Source organism: Cebus imitator, unplaced genomic scaffold (assembly GCF_001604975.1).
Source record: "Cebus imitator isolate Cc_AM_T3 unplaced genomic scaffold, Cebus_imitator-1.0 Scaffold1035, whole genome shotgun sequence".
Taxonomy (NCBI): Eukaryota; Metazoa; Chordata; class Mammalia; order Primates; family Cebidae; genus Cebus; species Cebus imitator.
The window spans coordinates 40,285-64,586 of record NW_016108350.1 but is presented as its reverse complement, the minus strand read 5'-3'; the positions used below and the strand labels follow the sequence as shown (position 1 = coordinate 64,586).

The 24,302-nt window shown below is 53.0% G+C and overlaps 1 long non-coding RNA gene across 1 annotated transcript; it reads left to right on the top strand.

The window, feature by feature from the left end:
* The first annotated feature begins 13,932 nt into the window (after nt 1-13,932).
* LOC108298675 lies at nt 13,933-14,251 on the top strand. The gene is made up of 2 exons (XR_001822649.2): nt 13,933-13,968; nt 14,170-14,251. It is a non-coding gene; the product is annotated as an uncharacterized LOC108298675 (long non-coding RNA).
* The last annotated feature ends 10,051 nt before the right edge of the window (nt 14,252-24,302 follow it).

Here is a 24,302-nt window from a genome sequence, read left to right as displayed (position 1 = left end):
TCACGACTGACCCCAATCAGCATAGCAGCGTGAGGGTGCCCTAGAATGGAAGCTGAACAGGGTATGGTATGGCTGGGGCTTAGATAAGGGATTGCCTAAAAAGTCCTATGGCTGGAGGCCATTAGCCTCCCACTCACTTCCCACTTTCCCCAGCTTTGGCAACTCTTCCTAACTACCTTCTTACTCTCTGACCCCCACTTTCTTGCACACATGCATGCCTCCCCCCACCCCACCTCATCCTGGGACTTCCCCATGGAAGTCCATTCCACCAGCCCCTAGTTGCCATAGCAACTAGGGCTTGGCTAGTGCTTGGATGGGGGACCACGTGGAAAGACTGGGCCTGGAGGTTTCTGGCTTCCTGCTCTTTTCCTGCTTTCCTCCCTTGTTGGAAAGTTTCTCAACTGTCCCCTGACTCTCACACTGCTATGGTGTTTGGGGGTTGCTTAGACGGAGCTCCATGGGCAGGTCCAGAACCAAGTGGGGGTGAAAGTGGGTGGGAAACAGGAGGTCAAGAAGCAAGAGTGCGATTGGAAAGCATTCTGGCAAGCAGGGGAAAGTGGAAAGGAAGCTGGAAGCCAAAAGCCTCCAGCCCTCAATCTCATCAGGCGGTCCTTCACACAAGCCACAGAAAGACCTGACTTAGCTTCCAGGCTGGGGAGCTCTCGGGGTACTGTTGCGCCCAGAAGCTGATGAATCTGATGCCACAAGGAGGTCCTGGGCCACAGAGAGGGTGCACAGGGTCAAAAAAGAAGGGGCCACAGAGTCACAGTTCTGTTGGACAGCGTTGTGACAAGCTGAAAATGGAAGAAAGCGGGAAGCCAAAAGCTTCCAGGCCCTTATCTCCCCAGGTGTTCTACCATCCAAGCCCTAGCCAGTCCCAACACTGCTTAGCTCCAAGCTGGGGTGATCTCTGGCTGCTATTTTGCCCAGGAGCTGCCATGACAGACCCGCACAGTGAGGTCCCTAGCTGCAAAGTGGGGAGCAGTTGGGCTGAAAAGAGAAGGTCAGAGAGTTAGCCAGTGGTTGGGAAGTGTTGTGATAAGCAAAAAACCAGGCGGGAGCATGAAGCCAACAGCCTCCAAGCCTTTTTCCTCCATGGCAGGTCTCCATCCAAGCCCCACCAAGGCCTGACCCTGCTTTGCTCCAAGACTGGTGTGCCCTCTGGGTGTCCTGGCACCTGGTGTCTATGGAGATAAACACTTACAGGGAGGTCCCAGGCTATGATGGGCTTGCAGGCTTGCAGAAAATAGGGGCCAGAATCAAGGGGAGGTTGGGAGACATTGTGACAAGTGGGAGAAAGTGAACAGAGAGTGAGAAGGAAAAAACCTCTAGCCCTCGATCTCGCCAGGTGGCTACTCATCCAAACCCCAGCAAGGCTGGACCCTTCCTAGCTTCAGCACTGGGGCTCCTCAGGGTGTTACAGCACCTGAGGGGTGCCAGGAGGACTCCCACTAGAATGACCTGGGCTGCCATGGGGATGCAGATGGGAGGAAAAGGGTGGGGCTGTGAGTCAGGGTGTGGTTGGGAAGGGTCCCACCCCAGAGCTAAGCAGGGTCAGGCTTGATTGGTGCTTGGCTGGGGGAACACATGGAGAGACCAGGAGCTGGAGGCTTTTGGCCCCCCTTTTCCACCCGCCTGCACCCCCACGGCAGCCCGGGATGTTCTTGTGGGAGTCTGCCTGGCAGCCCTTGGGTGCCATAACATACAAAGGGGTCCCCAGCTTGGAAGCTAAGCAGAGTAGAGTCTGCCTGGGGTTTGGATGGGGAGCTGCATGGAAAAACCGGGAGTTAGAGGCTTTTTCCCCCGCTCCCGTTTTGCTTTCTGCTGCTTGTCACAGGCTTCCCAATTGCCCCCTAACTCTGGCCCCTACTTTCCATCAGCCTGAAAGCCTATCACCGCCTGAACCTTCCCGATGTGTTCGTCCTTGTGGACACAGGGTTCCATAGTGCCTGGGGAAACCAGGAACTGGAGACTTTTGGCTTCCAGCTCTCTTTCCACTTTGCCAAGCTTACCACAATGCTTCCCAACCACGGCCCTACTTCCTGGACTCAAGTTTCCCACAGGCCTTGACCCCCACTGCAGTTCTGGACCTCCTGGTGGGGCTCTATCTAGGTAACTCCTGAATACCATAGCAATCTGAGAGTCAGAAGGCCCCAGTCTTCCCAGGCAATCCCCCATGCAAGCATCAGTCAAGCTTGACCCTGCTTAGCTTCCAGGCCAAGATGTCCTCAGGCTGCAATGGCCCATGGGACCTGCTAAGAGAAAACCCCACAAAGAGCGGTTGGTGAGAACCAGGGCAGGCAGGGGGCTGAAAGCGAAGCAGCGTCATGCCTGGCAGGAGATAGGATGGGGGACCAACTTGAAAGACCAGGTGTTAAAGTCTTCTGCCTTTTTGCCTTCTTCAAGCTTCCCCCTCTTCTTCCAACCCTTCCCAACCGCTCCATGACTTGATTCCCTCATTCCCACTTGCCTACATTCCCACCTTGGCCCGGGACTTCCCTATGTGGGTTTGTTGCTGCAGACCCCAGGTGCTATAGCAGCCCTTGGGTGTTGCAGCACAGAAACTAAGCTGGGTCGGGCCTAGCTGAGACTTGGCTACAGGACTGCCTATAAAGCCTGGGAGCTGAAGTCTTTTGCGTTTTTTGCCTTCTTCAGGCTTCCCCCTGCTTGTCCCTATGCTTCCCAACCACTTCCTGACTCTGTGTCCCCTCTTTCCTGCTTACCTATGCCCCCACTGTGTCCCAGGGCTTCCCATTGTGGGTTGGTATCAGCAGCTCCCAGATGCCATAGTAGCCATGGAGTGCTGCAGCCCAGAAGCTAAGCAGGGTCTGGTCTGGCTGGGGCTTGGATGGGAAACAACCTGGGGAGACATGGGCTGGGGGCTTTGACTTCCAGATTCCGTCCTGCTCTCCCCCGCTTTTTGCAACAATTTCCAAGTGCCACCTGACACACTGGCTGTTCTTGCCTGCCTGTGCCCCCACCAAAAACAAGGACGTTTTTGTGGATGTTTGTCCTGGCATCTCCCTGGCACCAAAGAAGCCTCAGGGGGCCCTAGCACAGAATCTAAGCAGGGTCAGACTTGACTGGGGTTTGGAAGGGGGACTACCTGGGGAAATCAGGAGAAGGAGGCTTGTGTCTTCCCCATGTCTTCTGTTTTGCCCCACTTCTTCCAATGCTTCCCAACTGCTCCCTGACTCACTGGCCCCCAATTTTCTGCCCTCCTTTGCCCCCGTGGTAGCCCAAGATGTTTTTGTTGGGGACTGATTCTCTGTATCCTTTTGCCCACTGCCTACACTCCCACGGGTTTGCATGGGCAGCCCCCAGGTACCATAGCAACCCTAGAACACCACAGCCCAGAAGCTAAGCAGGTTCTGGCCTAGATGGGGCTTGAATACGAGACTGCCTGTAAAGACTGGGAGCTGGAGTCTTTTGCCTTTTCACCTTCTTCAAGCTTTCCTCCGCTTGTCCTAATGCTTCCCAACCACCCCCTGACTCACTGCCCGCACATTTTTCTGCCCTTCTGAACCCCCATGGCAGCCCTGGACGTTTTTGTGGGGGCCCACCTGCCAGCCCTCAGGTGCCCTGATAGGGTCCCAGCACGGAAGCTACGCAGGGTTGAGCTTGGCTGGGGCTTGGATGGAGGGCAACCTGGTGGGACTAGGGGCTGGAGCCTTTTTCTTTTCCGTTCCCTTTTTGCTTTCTTTCCTTGTTACAATGCTTCTCAACCGCCCCCTGACATTTTCCCCCTCTTTTCTGTCAGCCTGCAAGCGCATCACCAACTGGGACTTCCCCTTAAAGCTTAGCTTCTAGGGACTTCCCCTGGAAGCTAAGCATTTGTCCCAGTAGACCCTGGGTGCCATAGCACAGTGAGGCTGCCCGAGCCCAGGAGCTAAGCAGGGTCGGGCCTGGATGGGGCCTGGATGGGGCTTGGATGGGGGACTACTGTGTATACAGAGTGCAGGAGGCTTTTGGCTTCTTGCTCTCTTCCCGCATTGCCCCGATTGTCACAATGCTTCCCAACCACCCCCGACTTACTGGCCAGCCATCTTCTGCCTGCCTGCACCCCTGGTGTGGCCCAGGACCTTGCTGAAGGGGTTTGTCTCTGAAGTCACCAAATGCCATGGCAACCTGAGGGCGCCTCAGCCTGGAAGCTAAGCACAGTTGAAGCTGGCTTGGACTTGGATGGGGGCCGCCTGGAAAGATGGGGACTGGAGGCTATTGGCTTCCAGTTTCCTTCCTAATTTCCCCTGCTTGTCACAAAGCTTCCCAACCACCCCCTGAAACTCTGGGTTTCCCTTTCCCACTCCTACATGCCTGCTGCCCCACCACCTCCTGGAGTGTCCCCAAGGGAGCCCATTATAGCAGTGCTTTGGCGCCATAGCAGCCTGAAGGCACCCCAGCCTAGAAGCTAAGCAGAGTCGGGCCTCAGAATAGCTTGGATTGGGGACTGCTTGGGGCGACTGGGGGTTAGAGTCTTTTGGCTTTCCTCTCCTGCCAGGTTTTTTTGCTTGCTGCAATGCTCCCCAACCAGCCACTAACTCTCTGGCTTTCACTTTTATCCCACCTGTGTACCCCACGACCAGAGCCCTCTGTGTGGGGGTACATCATGGCAGCTTCTGGTCATATTAGCAACCTGAGGTTGCCCAGATCAGAGCCAAGAAGAGTTGTGACTGGCTGGAGCTTGGATGGTGGAATTCTTGGGGAGATATGGGCCTGAAAGCTTTTGGCTTCCTGCTCCTTTCCCACTTTCTTCTGCTTATCATACTTCCAAACTGACCCCTGACTCTCTGGTCCCTTTTTTTATGTCCCCATGGGGTCTGTTACAACAGCTGCTGGGTGCCATAGCTGCAGGAGGGCTCACTAGCCTGGAAGCTAAGCAGGGTCAGGCCTTGCTGTGGCTTGTTTGATGATCTGCCTTGGGAGACGGGGGTCTAGAGGCTTTTGGCCTCCAGCTCTCTTTCCACGTTTCCCCACTTGCTGCAATGGTTTCTAATCACCCTCTTACCTCCTGCCCTCCTGTTTTCTGCCTGCCATTGCCCCCGCTGAGGTTCTAGACCTTTCTGTGAAGCTCCCTCTAGGCAGCCCCACACACCATAGCAGTCTGAGAGTCAGGGGGCGACTGAGAACTGTTGTGACAAGGAGAGAAAGCAGGAAAAGAGCAGGAAGCTGAAAGCCTCCAGGCCTGGTCTTTTCATGCTGTCCCCAGTTCAAGCTAGGCCAGACCCTGTTTAGCTTCTGGGCTGGGGAGCCCTCAGGCTGCTATGACGACTGGGCTATTCCAAATCCGACCCACAAGGGGAAGTTCCAGGCCAAGGCTGGGGCCCAAGTGGGCAGAAAAGGGGGCATCAGAGAGTCAGAGGGCAGCTGGGAGAGTTGGCAAAACAGGGAAAATTGAGAAGTGAGCGGGAGGCCAAAAACCTCCAGCCACTGGACTCCCCAGGTAGTCTCCTCTCCAAGCTGCAGCCATGTACTACCCTGCTCAGCTTTCATGCTGAGATGCCCTCAGGCTGGTATGTCAACTAGGGTCAGCTGGGATGAACCACCACAGGGAGTTCCCAATCCGTGTTGGGGGCGCTGGTAGGCGGGAAGTGGAGTCCAGAGAGTCTGGGGGTGGTTAAGTGTTGAGACAAGCAGGGGAAAGAGGGAAAAGAGTGGGAAGCCAAAAGCCTCGAGCCCGGTCTCCTCAGGTGGTTCCCCATAGCCCACGGGCCTCCCAGGATAAATGCCCCAAAGAAGGCCCCAATCTGGGGCAAGAATGCTGGCAGGCAGTGGTCTGGAAGCTAAGCAGGGACAGGCCTGGCAAAGTCTTGGATGGGGGACCACCTGGAAAGACTGGGAGCTGAAGGGATTTTGCCTTTTCATCTTCTTCAAGTTTTCCTCCACTTATCCCACTGCCGTCCAACTGCCCCCTGACACTCTGTTTCCCTTTTCCCGCTTGCCTGTGTCCTCACTGAGGCCTGGGTCCTTCCGGTGTCAGTTTGTCTCAGCACTTCCCAGGTGCCATAGCAGCCCTAGGGTGCCACAGTCAGGAAGCTAAGCAGGGTCAGGTCTGGCTGGGGCTTGGATGGGAGACAGCCTGTAAAGAAAGGGGCTACAGGCTTTGGCTTCCTGATTCATTTCTTCCTGACACTGGCTTTCTATTATACATTCTGCCTGCCTGTGCCCCTGCAAAGGAAAGAGCTCTTTCCACAGCTGTTTGTTCTGGCAGCCCCGAACACCATAGCAGCCTGAAGCACCCCAGCCCAGAAGCTAAGCAGGGTCAGGCTTGACAGACTTGAATGGGGGACCACTTGGGGAGACCAGGAGCTGGAGGCTTTTGGCGTTCTTCTTTCTTCCTCTTTGCCCTGCTCATCCCAACACTTTCCAACCGCCTTCTGACTCAGTGGCCACCAATTTTTTATGCCCACCTGTGCCCCCATAGCAGCCCGGGATGTTCTTGTGGGAATCTGCCTGGCTGGCCTCATGCACCATAGCACCCTGAGTGAGTTCCAAAATGGAACTAAGCAGCGTCAGGCTGGCTGGATCTTGAATAAGAGACTGCCTGTAAAGACCAAAGGCTGGAGATGTTTGCCTTTTTGCCTTCTTCAAGCTTTTTGCCTGCTTGTTCCAATGTTTCCTAACTGATCCCTGAGTTTCTGTCTCCTCTTTTCCACTTGCCTACGCCCCCGCTGCCACAAGGGACTACCCTGTATGGGTTTGTCTTGGAAGCCCCCAGGTGCCATAGCAGCCCTAGAACACCACAGCCCAGAGGCTAAGCAGGGTCTGGTCTGGCTGGTGATTGGATGGGGACCCCTGGGGAGATGGGAGCTGGAGGCCTTGGCTTCCCAGTTCCTTCCTGCTGTCCCCCAATTGTCGCAAAGCTTCCCAAGCACCTCCTGATACTGTGGCTTTCTATGTCATGTTTTGCCTGCCTGCGTCCCCACCAAGGAAAGAAACCTTTCCACTGGTGTTTTTTTCCGGCAGCCTTCGGCATCATAGTAGCCTCAGGGCACCCTAGCCCAGAAGCTAAGCAGAGTCAGGACTGACTGGGGCTTGGATGGGGGACCACCTGGAGAGACCAGGAGCTGGAGGCTTTTGGTTTTCCCTTTCTTCTGCCTTGCGCTGCTCGTCCCAATGCTTTCCAACCACCCCCGGACTCACTGGCCACCCTTTTTTCTGCCCACCTGCATGCCCATGGCAGCCTGGGACATTCTTGTGGGGGTCTGCCCAGCAGCCCTCGGATGCTGTAGCACCCTGAGGGGCCTCCAGCACAGAAGCTAAGCAGGGTTGAGCTTGGCTGGGACTTGGATAGGGGTGCCTGGGGAAACCGGGACTGGAGGGTTTTGCCTTACATTTTCACTTTCCCTCACTTGTCCCAACACCTCCCAACCATCCCCTTATTCTGGCCCCTCTTTTCTGTCAGTCTGCAAGCTTGTTGCTGCCTGGGAACTCCCTGTAAGTGTTAGTCCCTGTAGATACTAGGTGTCATAGCACCCTGAACGTGCTGCAACCCAGGAGCTAAGCAGGGTCCGGCCTAGATGGGGCTTGAATGGTAGACTGCCTTGGGTGAAAAGGGGTTGGAGGCTGTTGGCCTCTTACTCCCTCCTGGTTTTTTTGTTGTTGCAAAGCTTCTCATTCACCCATTAACTCTCTTGCATTCCATTTCTAGCCCATTTGCTCCTCACTGCGGCCAGGGACCTCACCATGGGGGTCAGTCATGAAAACTCCTGGGCACACTAGCAGCCCGAGATCGCCCCAACACAGAGCTAAGTGTGGTCGGGACTGGCTGGGGCTTGGATTGTGGAACACCTGGGGAGATAAGGCCCCGGAAGCTTTTGGTTTCCCACTTTCTTCCTAGTTTTTTTTTTTTCAGCTTGTCACAATGCTTTCCAACCGAACCCTGACTCTCTGGTCCCTCCTTTTTCAACCTCATGCACCCCTGATGTGGCTGGGGACCTCCCCATGGGATCCATTTCAGCAGCTTCCAGGTGCCACCGCATCCTGCATGTTCCCCAGCCTGGAAACTAAGCAGGGTCAGGCCCTGCTGTGGATTGTATAAAGGACCACCTGGGGATATCGGGGGCTGGAGGCTTTCGGCTTCCAGCTCCCTTTCCACTTTCCCTGGCTTGTTGCAATACTTCCCACTGCCCCCCCCCCCACCACTTCCTGGCCTCCTGTTTCCTAGCCACCTTTGCCCTCTCTGCAGTTCTGGACCTCCCTATGGGGCTCTGTAAAGGCAATCTCCGAACACCATAGCTGTGTGAGTCAGGGGGTGGATAAGAACCGTTGCAACAAGTGGGGAAAGCGGAAAAAGAACAGGAAGCCAAAAGCCTTCAGGCCCCCTCTTTCCATGTGGTTCCCATACAAGCACCAGGCAAGCCGTGGCTACTTAGCTTCCAGGCTGCAGCTCCCTCAAGCTGCTATGACCACTGGGGGCTGCTGGAATGAATCCCCACGGGAAAGTTCCACAATGAGGTGGGAAAGGAGTCACAGAGTCAGAAGGTGGTTGAAAGTGTTGCCAAAATCAGGGGAAAGCGGGAAGTGAGTTGGATTCCAAAAGCCTCCCGCCACCAGAATCCCCAGGCAGTCCCTCATCTAAGCACCAGCCATACCCTACCCTGTTCCGTTCTGGGGTGTTCTTATGCTGCTATGCTGACCAGAGTCACTGGAAAGTACCTCCACGGGGAGGTACCAGTTCATGTTGGGAGCTCAGGTGGGCAAAAAATGGTGTCCAGAGAATCTGGGGGTGGTTAAGTAATATTGCAACAAGTGGGAGAAAGTGGGAAAAGATCAGGAAGCTGAAATCCTCCAGCACTGGTCTCCCCAGGAAATCCCCCATGCAAGTATCAGTCAAGCCTGACCCTGCTTCGCTTCCAGGCCGCGGCACCCTCAGGCTGCTATGGCCCACAGAGCCTGCTAGGACAAACCCCCACAAAGGGGGCCCAGACTTTGGTGAGAACATGGGTGACTGTGGGCCTGGAAGCTAAGCAGTGTCATGCCTGGCAGGAGATTGGATGGGGGAGAGCCTGGAAGAGCCAGGGGCTGGAGGCTTTTGTCTTTAAGCCTTCTTCAAGCATTCTCTTGCTTATTCCACTGTTTTTCAACTGCCCTGTGACTCTGTCCCATCTTTCCCATTTGCCTACACCCCCACGGCTGCCCCTGACTTCCCTGTGTGAGTTTGTGTCAACAGCCCCCAGGTGCCATAGCAGCCCTAAGGCACCACAGCCCAGAAGCTAAGCAGGGTCTGGCCTGGTGGAGGCTAGGATGGCAGAATGCCTGGGAAGACGGGGGCTGGAGGCTTTGGTTCCCTGATTTCTTCCTGCACTCCCCCACTCTCGTAATGCTTCACAAGTGCCTCCTGACACTCTGGCTGTTTATTTCAGATTTCCACCTGCCTTTGCCACCATAAAGGACAGGGACCTTTCCGAGGGTGTCCATCCTGGCAGACCCATGGCTCCATAGCAGCCTGAGGGCACCCTAGACCAGAAGCTAAGCAGGGTCAGGTTTGACTGGAGCTTGGAGGGAGGATCCCCTGGGGAGAACAGGAGCTGGAGGCTTTTGCCTCATCCCTTTTTTCCACTTTGCCCTGCTTGTCCAACTGACCCCTGACTCACTGGCTCCCCCTTTAATGCCAGCCTGCACCCCTACAGCAGCCCGAGATATTCTTGTGGGGGGTGGCCCAGCAGCCCTCGGGTGCCATAGCTGAGGAGGCCCCAGCATAAAAGCTAAGCAGGGTTGATCCTGGCTGTGGTTTGTATGTGGGTGGACTGGGGAGAATGGGGGCTGGAGGCTTTTTCCTTCCCACTTCTATTTGGAATTCCCCCATGTGTTGCAAGGTTTCCCAACTGCCCCCTGACTCTAGCCTCCTATTTTCCATCAGACTGCAAGCCTATCGCTTCCTGGTACCTCCTTTTAAGTGTTTGTCCCAGTGGATCCCGGACGCCAAAGCCCAGGAGCTAATCAGGGTTGGGCCTCGGGGGGGCTTGGATGGGGGACTGCCTGGGAAACAGGGGGCTAAAGGATTTCAGCTTCTTGCTCCCTTCCTACTTTCCCTGATTGTCGCAATGCTTTCCAACCTTCCCCGACTCTCCAGCCAGCCCTTTTCAGCCTGCCTGCACCCCTAACGTGGCCCGGGACCTCCCTGAAATGGTCTGTCTCTGAAGGCACCAAATTCCATCAAAGCTAAGCAGGGTCAAGTTTAGCTTGGGCTTGGATTAGGGACTGCCTGAGAAGACAGGGACTGATTGCTTTTGGCTTGTGGTTCCCTTCCCAATTTCCCCTGCTTGTTGCAAAGTTTTCCAACCACCTCCCTGACTCTCTAGCTTTTCGTTTTCGACTTCCGCACCCCTGTGTCCCAACCACGTTGTGGGATGTCCCTGAAGGAGACCATCCTAGCAGCCCTCGGGCTGCAAAACAGACTGAGAGCACTCCAGCCTAGAAGCTAAGCAGAATCAGGCCTTGGTGGGGCTTGGATGGGGTATTGCTTGGGAAGACTGAAGGCTAGAGGATTTTGGCTTCCCACTCCCTACTGTTTTTTTTTTTTTTTTTTTTTTTTTTTTTTTTGCTTCTCACAATTCCCAGCCAAAAGCTAACTCTCTGGCCTTCCTTTCTAGGCAACCTGCTCCCCACACCCCACAGCCAGGAACCTGCCTATGGGGATTTGTCTAGGCAGCCTCCGAAACCATAGCAGCCTGAGGCTCAGGGGGCAGTTGGGAAACTTTGCAACAAGGGGGAAATGTGAGAAAAGAGCAGAAAACCAAAAGCCTCCAGGGCCGGTCATTCCACACGGTACTCCATCTAAGTGTCAATCAGGCCCAACTCTGCTCAGCTTCCTGGCTGGGGAGGCCTTAGTTTGCTATGGCGACGGAAGGCTGCCAGAACGGACCCACACAGAGAAGTCCCAGGCTGAGCCGGGACCACAGCTGCACAGGAAATTGGGATCAGGGAGTTAGAGGGTGGTGGGGAAGAGTTGCCAAACACAGAGGAAAGCAGGAAGTGAGCAGGAGGCGAAAAGCCTCCTGCCACCAGACTCCTGAGGTGGTCCCTTGTCTAAGGCCTCAGGCTGCTATGCCTACCAGGGTCAGCCAGGACAGCACCTATGGGGAGGTCAGAATACATGTTGGGGACACAGATGGGCATGAAATGGTGTCCAGAGACTCCATGGGTGGTCAAGAAGCAGGGTAAGAGGGAGAAAGCAGAAAAAGAGTGGGAAGCCAAAAGCTTCCAGCCCAGGTCTCCCCAGGCAGTCCTCCATCCAAGCCTCAGTCAAGTCCAACCTTGCTTAGCTTCTGGGAAGAGGCACCCTCAGGCTGCCATGGCCCGCAGGGCCTCCCAGGACAAACCTCCAAACAGAGATGCCATGCTGCAGTGAAAACATCAGTGGGCAGAGGCCCAGAAGCTAAACAGGGTCAGACAAGGCAGGAGCTTGGATGAGGAACCACCTTAAAAGATGAGGATGGAGGCTTTTGCCTTTTTGCCTTCTTCAAGTTTTCCACCACTTGTCCCAATGCTTCCCAACTGCCCCTGACTCTGTATTTCTGTTTTCCCGCTTGCCTAAACCTGCCCTCTGCTGTTTTTCAGGACTTTCCTGTGTGAGTTTGTATTGGCAGCCCCCAGGCACCATAGCAGCCCTAAGGGGCTGCATCCCGGAAGCCAAGATGGGTCTGGTTTGGCTGGGGCTTGGATGGAGGACCAACTGGGATGACCAGGAGATGAAGGCTTTTGCTTTCCACCTTTCTCACACTTTGCCGGGCTTGTTCCAATTCTTCCCAACTGCCCCCTCACTCACGGGCCCCAACATTTCCTTCTTCTTAGGTCCCTACAGCAACCTGGGACGTTCTTGTGAAGGTCTGCTGGTAGCCTTTGGGCACCATAGCACCCTGAAGGTGCCCCAGTGTGAAATTTAAGCAGGGTCAAGACTGGCTATGGCATGGATGGGGGCCACCTGGGGAGATTAGAACCTGGGGGCTTTTTCTTTCTCACTCACCCGCTTGTCTCAATGCGTCTAAACCACGCCATGACTTTGGCCCCCTTTTTTCCGAAACCCTGCAAGCCCATCGTGGCCTGGAACCTCCCTGTAACGGTTTCTCCTAGCAGATCCCAGGCGCCATAGCACTCTAAGGGTACCACAGCACGGGAGCTAAGCAGAGTCGCGCCTGGATGACGCTTGGATGAGGGACAACCAGGGGTGACAAGGGGCAGGAAGCTTTTGGTGTCTTACTCCCATTCCACTTTATTCCGAAATTGAAAACACGTCGCAACCACCCCTAAATCTCTGGCAAGCCCATTTCCACCTATCTGCAGCCCAGATATGGCCACGGGGATCCCGGAAGGGGAGAGAGCAGCCCCACGGCACACAGGCTGGCGGTACCTGGAAATCCCAGCAGGGACAGGTTTCAAGGAGATGCACGCCAACAGCGTCTGGGCAGGCCTGAAGCATTGTGGAGATCTTTTAGGATTGCCCTGGGCATCCCTGAAGCTCCACTGCAACTTTTCTCAGACTGGTTCCCCCTGCCCGCCTCCTGAAATTGCAGGACCATGGTGAAGATCCCCGGGAGAGGTGGGGCTGTGACCCAACGCTGAGGTAATGCCACAGAGGACCCCTGCTTTGCCAAGCCGCTGAGACGGTGGCTCCCCAGGCCAGGAGGGGCGGTCACTGTGACGCGAAAACCGGCTCAGCGCTAGTGCTTGTGCTGTGCCGCGCCAGACTAGCCAGCCTCAATGTCTGCGCCCTCCAGCCCTCCGCAGCCGCACAGGAAAATGCTGGAGGCAGTATCCGAGGCGGCTCAGGGAAGGAGGCTGAATGCCACAAGCTGCTCAGGAGCCCGACCGTCCTGACCTCAGTGGCTCACTGAGCCGACTTTCCCGTTCGGGTCGGCTGGACGGGGAGGGCGCCTCAGACCGCGAGGTGGGCACTCGGGACTGCTCTCCCCAGGGGAGTCCGGATCGAACGGCGTGGGCAGGGATCGGGTCCCATGGGGCCGAAGATTCAGTCTCGTGAGGTGTGGCGGGGGTTGCTGGACCCCAGAAACATGCCTGAGACCCGCGGGGAGGGTGTCAGCAGAACGTTCCCCAGCTCCATGAGCTCACTACTCCCCTTCTACCTGGGCCACCCACCAAAGGGCCCTGCCTTGGTCTCCAGGCCCAGGGACCCCAGCTTCTCCGCACTGCTATCCGGAGAAGGCGGAAAGAAAGACAAATCGGCAAGCGCAGCGAGCGGCAGAGGGAGCCACACCCGGAACTGGCCTCCCCTCGGGACAGATCGGGTGGAGAGAGCCTCTCAGAAGCTTTCTGGGGCGAAGCCAAATCCCGAGACGGACGTCCAGGCATGCCGCTGAGGAACCCCACTAAAGCCAAGCACAACATGCTAATGGATCTTAGTCACTTTATTGTTTTCACAGAAAACATCATCATCTTGCTACAGAGTGTTTCCATCAAATAGCTTTGATAGCCTATACACGGAGACCCGTTGTCAACTTGTCCTGTCGAGAGAAAAGCAATTCCCGGTTTTAAAAATGCAGATTCTCTTATGGACGCTTAAGTCCAGAGTGTAACCGTGTGTGGCAGGTTAATTGGTGGATGAAATCTGTTTCTGAAGGACTGTTTCCACTAAATCATATTTTAAGGAAGGTCATAACCTGCCATTTGGTTTTCCATTTTTGCTCTGATGAGCAAATCATAAACATGTAACCTTCATCCCCTCCAGACAAGCTTTTAGCATCCAACGTACCTGACACCATTTTCATTGTCTTCAGTTCCCTTGCAAGTTGCACATTCAGTTCTTCAGTCTTCAGCCTGGGAAATATGCAACATTTCCAGCAGGCACTTCAGGGATACCAGGGCTTATGGGTCATGATAAGGTCTGGATTTTTTTTTTTTTTTTTTTTTTTTTTTTTTTTTTTTTTTTTTTTTTTTTTTTTTTTTTTTACCATTTCCCAGAGAACCAGAGGAAGAGAACAAAGCTTCATTCTTCAGGGAGAAAAACATGAGGTTGGAAGAAGTTACACTTTGTAAGGTTGAAAGAAGAACCTTTCCACAGCGTTACCTTTAAGAAATTTTCTTTCTTCAAATTGTTTGAAGTTACACTTTGAAAGGTTGAAAGAAGAACCTTTCCACAGCGTTACCTTTAAGAAATTTTCTTTCTTCAAATTGTTTCCCTCATATCCTTATCCTGTTTTCTTCTATTTCCAGCCATTGTATGGCAGGAAAGAGTTCCTAGAGAGAGAATACAAAGACGGTCTGTATTGCAAAAGAAGCCCCAGGCTGAAGACTGGAGAACGGAATGTGCAACTTGCAAGGGAACTGAAGACAATGAAATTTGTGTCAGGTAAGTTGGATGCTAAAAGCTTGTCTGGAGGAGATAAAGTTTCCATGTTTATGACTTGCTCATCACAGGAAAAACGGAAAACCAAATGGGAGGGTAGGACCTTCCTTAACATACGATTTAGTGGAAACAGTCCTTCAGAAACAGATTTTCATCCACTGATTAACCTCCCACACACGGTTCCGCTCTGGACTTAGGTGTCCATAAAAGTGAGAATCTGCATTTTTAACACCGGGAATTGCTTTTCTCTCGACAGGACAAGTTGACAACGGGTCTCCGTGTATAGGCCATCAAAGCAATTTGATGGAAACACTTTGTAGCAAGATGATGATGTTTTCTGTGAAAACAGTAAAGTGACTAAGATCCGTTAGCATGTTGTGCTTGGCTTTCCTGGGGATCCTCAGCGGCATGCCTGGACGTCCGTCTCGGGATTTGGCTTCGCCCCAGAAAGCTTCTGAGAGGCTCTCTCCACCCGATCTGTCCCGAGGGGAGGCCAGTTCCAGGTGTGGCCGCCTCTGCCGCTCGATGCGCTTGCCAATTTGTCTTTCTTCACACCTTCTCTGGACAGCGGTGCTGAGAAGCAGGGGTCCCTGGGCTTGGAGACCAAGGCAGGGCCCCTTGGTGGGTGGCCCAGGTCGAAGCGTGGCAGTGAGCTCATGGAGCGGGGGAACGGTCTGCTGACACCCTCCCGGAGGGTCTCAGGCATCTTTCTGGGGTTCGCCGACCCCCGCCACACCTTACCAGACTGAATCTTCGGCCCCGTGGGACCCGATCCCTGCCCACGCCGTCCGATCCAGAATCCACTGGGCAGAGCAGTCCCAAGTGCCCACATCTCGATCTGAAGCGCCCTCCCCCTTCAGCGTACCCGAACAGGAAAGTCAGTCCGGGGAGCCACTGAGGTCAGGACGGTCGGGCTCCTGCGCTGCTTGTGGCACGCAGCCTCCTTCCAAGGGGCCGCCTCGGACACCGCCGCCAGCACGTTCCCGTGCCGCTGCGGCCGGCGGGTGGGGGAGCTGGGACTCCGCGGCTGGCCAGCCGGGCATGCCAATGCGCATGCGCAAGCGGCGCTGTCACAAGCGCGAGCTCCCACCCGGGGCTCAGGTCACAGTGACCGCCCCCGTGGCCTGGGTAACCGCCGTCTCAGAGGCTTGGCAAAGCAGGGGCCCTCCGTGGCAGTGCCTCGGCGTTGGGCGATGGCCCCACTCTGCCCGGGATCGTCGCCAAGGTCCCGCGATTTCAGGAGTCCGGCAGGGCGGAACCAGGCTGAGAAAGCTGCTGCGGAGCTTCAGGGATGCCCAGCGCGATCCCTAAGGATCCCCATGATGCTTCAGGCCTGCTCAGACGCTTGTGGGGTGGGGGGTCTCCTTGAAAGCTGTCCCTGCTGGGATTTCCAGGTACCGCCAGCCTGTGTGCCGCGGGGCTGCTCTCTCCCCGAGGGGCTTCCCGGCAGAGAGCAGGACCCCGTAGCCTTAGGAGCTGCCTGTGTCTGTTCGATGTCTCCGTGTGTCTTTCTTTCTTTCTGTGTGTGTGTGTGTGTGTGTGTGTGTGTGTGTGTGTGTGTGTGTATGAGTGTACCTTTCTGTGTGTGTTCATGTGTTTGCGCATGTGTGTGTGGGAGCACTGTATCCCCGACGTGAGGGTGGCCAGTGCACTCCAGCTCTGTTTCTCTGTAGGCCGCCTACCTTCTGGTGCATGTCTCTCCTTGGCTCAGCATAGGGGCTGTGCAGCCTCGCTTTTTTTTTTTTTTTTAATGTTCCCCCACTTTGTGTTTCTTCTGTCAGTGAAATAGAATTCAAAGGTAGGAGTTGCCATACTAATGGAGTCATTACTGAGTATTGTGAGGTCATCTCTAAGTACTGAATATTGTGCTGTAGAGTGGAGTACTGAGTACTGAGTATTGTGCTGCACAGTGGAGGCGGGCGGTTTATGTCTGGAGCATGGGATCTCACCAGGACCTCATGAGCCCAGGAGACCATGAAGATCTTGGTCCATTCGTCCCTAGCAATAATGGTGAACAGGGGGCAGTCATTCCTAACAGAGAAGAGGGAACCAAAGGCGGCAGCCCCTCATGGTGAGGTCCTTGGTCACCCCAGCAGGCAAGAGCCTTGGACCATCTGAAATGCTGGCTCAGGGTGAAAGAAATCTTGCATCGGTTCTCTCTGGAAGGGACTGATGACAAATATTAATTATGAACTGGGGACCAGCTGCAGCTGCCCCGAATATAGCTCATTCCAACACATCTCTGTATTCAGTCTTTCTGTAGGTTATGCCTATCCACTCTCCAGAAGACTCAGTGCCACTGTGGGTGGGCAAATGTGGATCTGAGTAGTACAAGGGGTAGACTGTGGCAGACACTTTCTGGTGCTCTTCTTCATTTTCCTTCAATGTCCTTCTGATTTCAGCAGCAGCAGCAGTGGTGATCAGTTACAGACAAATGCAGGCATGCAGGGGGTGTCCCACATCAAGCATGTTACAGCATCTTTTCCCTCTCTGGCTCAGGGTTTTTTCAACAACAAAGGTCTGTTGAGGCTATGAGCAAGCCCTGTCCACAATTGTGAGGAAGTCAGTGTCCTCAAGGAACACCCTGCACCTCTGGAGATGTAGGAGCAGGTGGATAAATGCTCCAGGCTCCTTCTTACAGGACAACTTTGGGAGATGTTTTGTACTCTTTGCAAGGGTTTCTACAGACTTAAGCCCTCTTTGCTGAAGCAGCAACCAGAACTCACCCTGATGTCAGCTTTTCCTCTTTCCCTTTAACATTCTTGTTTATTCTGTCTGTTCCCTGAGTTGCCTCTCAAATAAACTCCCAACTCCAAGACCTTGTCTTAGGTTGTGCTTTGAAGGCATGTAAACACAGATGCCCCTGTGTTTTCATTTGTGTGTTTGTTTTTTGAGACAGAGTCTTGCTCTGTTGCCCAAACTGGAGTGCAGTGGTGCAGTCACAGCTCATGGCAGCCTCCACTTCCCAAGTTAAAGTGATCCTCCCACCTCAGCCACCTGAGTATCTGAGACTACAGGCATACATCACCAAGCCTAGCTAATTTTTTGTTGAGATGGGATCTCGCTATGTTGCCCAGGCTGGTCTAAAACTCCTGGCTCATGGCCAGGTGTGGTGATTCATGCCTGTACTCCTAGCACTTTGGAAGGCCAAGGCGGGTGGATCACTTGAGGTCAGGAGTTTGAGACCAGCTGGCCAACATGGCGAAACACTGTCTCTACTAAAAATACAAAAATATTAGCCAGGTGTGATGCCACCCACCTGTAGTCCCAGCTCCTCAGGAGGCTGAGGCAGGAGAATCACTTGAACCTGGGAGGCGGAGGTTGCAGTGAGCTGAGATCAAGCTACTGCACTCCAGCCTGGGTGACAGAGCAAGAATCTGTCTCAAAAAAATAAAAATAAAACAATAAAACTCCTGGCTCAAGTCGTTCTCCTACCTCGGCCTCCCAAAGTGCTAAGATTACAGGCATGAACCACTGCTCCCGGCCAAGGACACCCTTTACTCAAACAGTCCTGGCAGAAGGGCTGCGATGGCCCGGGGCAGCAGGTGTCTGGCCAACAGTTTCTAGTGTTTTGTGACTGCTACCTACTGACACACATGAAAGAGACAGTCATACTGGTGTGTACTGGTGGAATGTTGACTCTTGCCTTCAACAATGTCGAAGTTCAGGGTTCAGCAAATGTATTTAAACTGGGCATGGTGGCTCACATCTGTAATCCCAACACTTTGAGAAGCCAAGACAAGAGGATAGCTTGGGCACAGGAGTTCAAGACCAGCCTGGGCAACATAGTGAGACCCTTCATCTCTACAAAAAATACAAAAGTTAGTCAGGCATGATGGCATGTACCTGTTGTCCCAGCTACTTGGGAGGCTGAGGCAGGAGAATCACTTGAGTCAAGGAGGTTGAGGCTGCTCTGAGCCATGATTGTGCCACTGCACTACAACCTGGACAACAGAGTGAGACCTTGTCTCCAAAAAATAAAAAATAAACAGTATTTGTAGATCTCAGAACTGAGCAGGTCAAGCTATTCATAACTAGTTCTTTCATGTATTCATAAAGTTCTAAGATAAAACCTCCATGTAGGTGATTATCTGAATGGCTGGGGCCTATGCCACTTCGTAAGTAGTCTTTCTTTTCTTGAATGGGGCATTAGCCAGAAATTTTTCTTGTCTGGTTTTGTTGGGTGGTCAGATTGTGCCAAGCATTACATATAATGCTTGAGTCATAATCATGTTGATAACAGAAAAAGAAACCATTTATGGGCCCTTCCTGTGCTAAGCACTTCACATGCAGGGTCTTATATGCCTCAGAATTACTCTCCAAGGTAGCTGTTGCTGTTACTTCCAATTTCTTGATAAGGAAACTGGCTCAGACAGGTTAAGTAACTTGCCTGGGGTCACTCAGCAGTTAGGTGACAGAGCTGGTATTCTTGCCCTCTCCCTGGGCTGTCTTCTTAGTAGCACCTGTGAGTTCCAACCCAGAAGAGATGCAGTCATTTCTGCTCACACTGTATTGGCTAGAACTGGTCACATGACCCCAGGTGAATTGCAAAGCATGCTGGGGGGTAGAGAAGCATGTGGCTAATTGGCTATTATTCGCAGCTCAGCACCAGACACAGCGGGGTGCAGGCAGGGCTCTATGAGATGTGGTCATCTCTGTACACTGGTTGCCATGCAAAGCTTGACTCAGAGCATCTGTTGGCCAGCATCTGCTTCTCCAACTTGTGTACATACAACTGGGACCAGTCCACAGCATCCCTAGGAGACTAAAAGACACCTTAAACTCCACTCGGGATCAGTTTTTTCAAAGGCAGATTAATTGCTGCTGACGTTCTTTGGACATAATTTTCCATGAGACAGGATCATTTGGAAAGCCATAAATACACATTCAGATGCACATGATAGATAATAAACTCTGCTCCAACGAGTCATTTGAGCCACCATAAATCTTGTTTGCATTTTCTTTCCTGGTGTCTGTAAATCAGGCCCTATCTGGTTCCTGGTATCCCCTACCTGCCATCCATTAAGCTGCAGGTGGGGCATCCAACAGCCAGCCCCACATGCCGCCCTCATGTCCTATGCATATCCATCACGTGGCCAACCCTGCATCCTGCCACCTTCCTGGGGGGCCCAGGTGTCCCTGCAATTTTACTTGTCTCTAGTGCTTTTATAAATTGCAGCTGTCCTCTACACCCCCCTCACCACCAACAACAACATCACAGATTACACAAACCTGATTGGGTTTTAATGACATTCAAGTTTTAAAAGTAAGCTGGAGCAAGCTGCTGCTGGGTTTCTACCCTCTCCTTGGCCTGTGCCCCTGCAGGCTGTTTTGTTTTCAACAAGCCAACCATGCAAAGAGCAGGCGAAACCTCAGGTGATTCCTCAGGGGTTTGGAATCAGACCCGGTGGGCTGCAGTGGTTCTGTAATTAAGAGTTTTCAGCCAAGACATTTGGCCTCAGCGTGCTCATCTTCAGGTTGGAGTGATAGCCCCTACTTCTTTGGATTGTATCTCAGGATAACAATACTCAGGTAATCAACCTTAGAGAAAACCCCAAAACTCAGTGACTTAACCCAATGTACAGGTTTGATTTTTACCCCATGCAAAATCCAGTATGGCAGCTTCCCTCTCTCTTACAGCTTTGTTATCTGGAGTGGGTGTTCCTCTAAGATCATTAGAGCAGGAGAGGAGAGAGATAGAGAGAGGACATTGGCTCCTAACTACTCCAGCCCAGAAGATGCCATCATTTCCAGTCACATCGTATTGGCTGGAACTGGTCACTTGACCCCTAGTGAATTGCAAAGGATGCTGGGAGGTAGAGAAGCAGGTGGCTAATTAATGAACATTTGCAGGAGTGGTTGTGAGTGTTCAATCACATGCTGTTCTTGGGCCAGGCACCGAAGGGCTCCAGCAGAGCCTCAGAATGTCAGAAATGAGTCTACAATAAGATTGGCCAGGTGTGGTGGTTCATGCCTGTAATCAGAGCACTTTGGGAGGTTGAGGAGGGGTGAATCACTTGAGGTTAGGAGTTTGAGACCACACTGGCCAACATGGTGAAACCCCATCTCTTCTAAAAATACAAACACTAGCCTGGCGTGGTGATGCACACCTGTAGTCCTAGCTACTCCAGGCTACTCGGGAAGCTGAGAACCTGGGAGGTAGAGGTTGTAGTGAGCCAAGAATGCACCACTGCACTCCAGCCTGGGTGACAGAGTGAGGCTTCATCTCAAAAAATAATAATTAAAAAAATATGATAAGATTGGCTAATGGAGGATTTATGTCCAGCTCCCTTCCAGAATGGTCTTGGGTAGTCACTGGTGGTGGGCAGAGCAATGATTTTCATGTTTCTGGAGGGCCTGGCTAGACAGTATAAGGCCGCCTACTGGGGCCAGTTCAGCAAACTTTCTTTCAAACTTAGCCCAGCGGGAGGCACTGGGAGGCCCCCACTGTTGTGGGCAGCCATTCCTGAGAGTCAGGGTGCAGGCTGAGATCAGACACATGTGGGTGCAATCCTAGATCTGCTATTAACTTGCCCTGTGCACCCAGAAGAGTCATTGATTCATCTCAGCCTTCTCAGTTTTCTTCTATGTTGAATGGAGGCCAATCAGGTGACTGATGGGTAAAGGCCCAGAGCTAGGTTTCTTATTTATTTATTTACAAGACGGAGTCTCACTCTGTCACCCAGGGAGTGCAATGGCATGATCTCTGGGTTCACTGCAACCTCCACCTCCCAGGTTCAAGGGATTCTCCTGCCTCAGCCTCCCGAGTAGCTGAGAGCACAGGCATGCGCCACCATGCCCAGGTAACTTTTGTAGCTTTAGTAGAGAAGGGATTTTGCCATGTTGGCCACACTGGTCTTGAACTCCTGACCTCAAATGATCCACCCACCTTGGCCTTCCAAAGTGCTGGGATTACAGGCATGAGCCACCACATCAGGCCCCAGAGACAGGTTTCTAATAGAAGCTCAGAAAGTAGGCTTCACCCAAGGCCACTCTGTTTTCCATGATGCCATGCACACTCCCTAAGAGCTGAGCTCTCTCCCCTTTGTGCTCCCACCACCCACTCCTCCCTTGGGCTGACATCTAACAGCACCCATGATCTTTCCAAGCCCCTAGCACCTTCCAGCCTCTGTCATGGCTTCAGTTTCCCATTACTCAAGCAGATGGCTTCTGCCCTTCCTACAGGAAGTCCTCCATGATTTCCTCCTAGCTCTTATGGGTATGGGGAGAGGGTGGGTGGCTGGTGGTCCTGAAGTGCCCTCTGGGCTGTGGCTGGATGGGGTGGAGGCCATCCAGCAGATGAGGGTCTTCTTTGCCTGCGATGCTGGCCTGCCCCTTAGGCAGCCTCTTCAGCTGGGCCACATGGTTTCTTGGCTGGAACACCACATGCATGCTTGACCCTGCTTCTTTAAGCATAGAAGCAACAGGTCTCTGGAAAGCAGAGGGGTGGCAGGAACCCTGGGGAGACAGGTTGGGGGAAACTGACAGATATTGCAGTCTCTGCTCTCAAGATAGGAGGCTGGGAACCCAAGGCTGCCTCTCCCATGACTAGAGACAGCTGGGCTAGAAAGAAGCAGCTTAAACTGTAGGGCAGATGCTGGATTCTAGTTTTTGCCAGACTGCTAATTTATCCTGCAGCCTTAAGCCAACTCCTTTTGTGTCCAGGTCTCAGTTTGCTCATCTGTAAAATGGGTATTGTATTTATCCTCCCCAATTTACAAAGACAGCTCCAAAGCACTTATAGGAGTGGGCATGGGGATGAAGGGTGTGGGAATCAGAGGGACCCTCTGTTGGGATTTAAAATCCTGGCTGGGTGTGGTGGGTCACTCCTGTAATCCCAGCACTTTGGGAGACTGAGGCAGGCATATTACTTGAGGTCAGGAGTTTGAGACCAGACTGGCAAACATGATAAAACCCCATCTCTAATAAAACATACAACCATCAGTCAGGCGTGATGGTGGGCACCTGCAATCCCAGCTGCTTGGAGCCTGAGGCAGGAGAATCGCTTGAGCCTGGGAGGTTCAGTGAGCTGAGGTCGCACCACTGCACTCCAGCCTGGGTGATAGAGTGAGACTCCATCTCAAAAATAAAATAAGAGTTTGCCTGTGACCCGCTCTGGACTGGGCGGCAACTTTTGTTCCTTTGGAATCCAGGCAAGACCCAGAGTCCAGCCCTGGACGAGAGGGACTGTTCCTTCTTTCTCCCTCCTCCCACCCTAAGGGTGAAATCTGTTGCTTGTCCCTGGTGGAATTCTCTTTTTCCAGCTTCCATTCTCAAAAGCATCCCATAAAATACCAAAAATAATCACTGTGCATGGCTTCCATTTGGGGAAGATTTGTCTTTTTCCTTTTATTACTTCTTACCGTGACATACTGGCCTTTTATCTTTGCACACCTGGGTCTGTGACCCTGGGAAGCAGGCCAAAGGCAGCATGTGCCGGCCTCTTGGGTCAAATGAGGACTCACCCCTCTGAATGCCAAGGAAAGGCCAGAGGACTTCTTGGGGGAGGCAGCACACAGTGAACAGACAGGGAGACACTGGTTCTGGGCCCTGAAGGATGCATAGGAGTTTGTTGAGTGACAAAATTGAGTGTGTTCCTGGCAGAGGGAGCAAAATGTGCAGAGAGATAGGAATGGAAATGGACTGGTGTGTTCTGGGAGCAACTGGAAATTCAGTAAGGCTGGATGTTAGGGTTCCTGGGAATGGAGAGGCCAGGAGGACCGGGGTGTGGAAGACCAGACTTTATTTCCAGGACAGCAGGGAGCCAGGGAACAGCACAAGTGAGGTGGGGACATCCCAGAACATCTGCCCACCACAGCCAGCTTTTGTGACAGCACCGAATCTTGTAATGGTAGCAGGGTGGCCTGTTTTTTCCCCAGATTTTACTTCCTGGGCAAAGGCAGTCTTGCAAGAATCTGAACGGTACCACTGCATAAATGACTCCTTTTTTGTTTTGCTTTTGTTTTTTTGTAAAAAGTCAACAGTTCTGTGATCTTTGTAGAAATTAATCAGGAACACATGTGTTTTATTTTTCATAAATTGCAAGAAATCAAAAGGAAAAAAGTGCTCTTAGGGTAAAAGACAGTGGGAGTTTCATCACCAGCTGGAATGCCCCACACACGGTCTTGGAGTTGGGGGCCTTCCCTGTACCGGGTGTCCTGGGGCACCTCACTGGAGAGAGAGCATGGGCTGGGCAGGGGATATGGGGTGGGCTTAGATACCACCCAGACCTGAGATGCTTCCTGGCAGAAGCAGAGGACCAGGCCCAGCAAGGGGCATGACAATCTCTGGAGTGACAGCCCAGGGCCAAGGGAACCCAGAGAAGGCCTCCAAGTGTCTCAGACACAGAGGGAGGAACAATTGGAGAAGAGACCAAACATGGGAGCTGGGGATGTGGGATGTATCAAGACTGTTTTTTTTTTTTCTTTTTTGAGACAAGGTCTCCCTCTGTTACCCATGCTGGAGTGCAGTGGCACAATCTCAGCTCACTGCAACCTCTGACTCCCGGGTTCAAGCAATTCTCCTGCCTCAGCCTGAGACTGTCTTGAATGTATGGCTAAAGAATCTTGATTTTTCTCTTGTACTTTTCTCCCCAGCTATCTGAGATGGGGACACAATGACAAAAGCCCTGGGTACAGAAAATCAATCCAGCTTTTTTCTTACAGTGGGGCCAATCCCATACTTTGTGGGGTTTTGTGTGTGTGTGTGTGTGTGTGTGTGTGTGTGTGTGTGTGTGTGTGTGTTTTTTTCAGATGAAATCTTGCTCTCTCACCTACCTTGGAGTGCAGTGGCACGATCTCAACACACTGCAACCTCTGCCTCCCGGGTTCAAGCAATTCTCCTGCCTCAGCCTCCTGAGTAGCTGGGATTACAGGCACGTGCCACCATGCCCTGCTAATTTTTGCATTTTTAGTAGAAACAGAGTTTGACCATGTTGGCCAGGCTGCTCTCGAACTCCTGGCTTCAAGTGATCAACCCACCTCGGCCTCCCAAAGTGCTG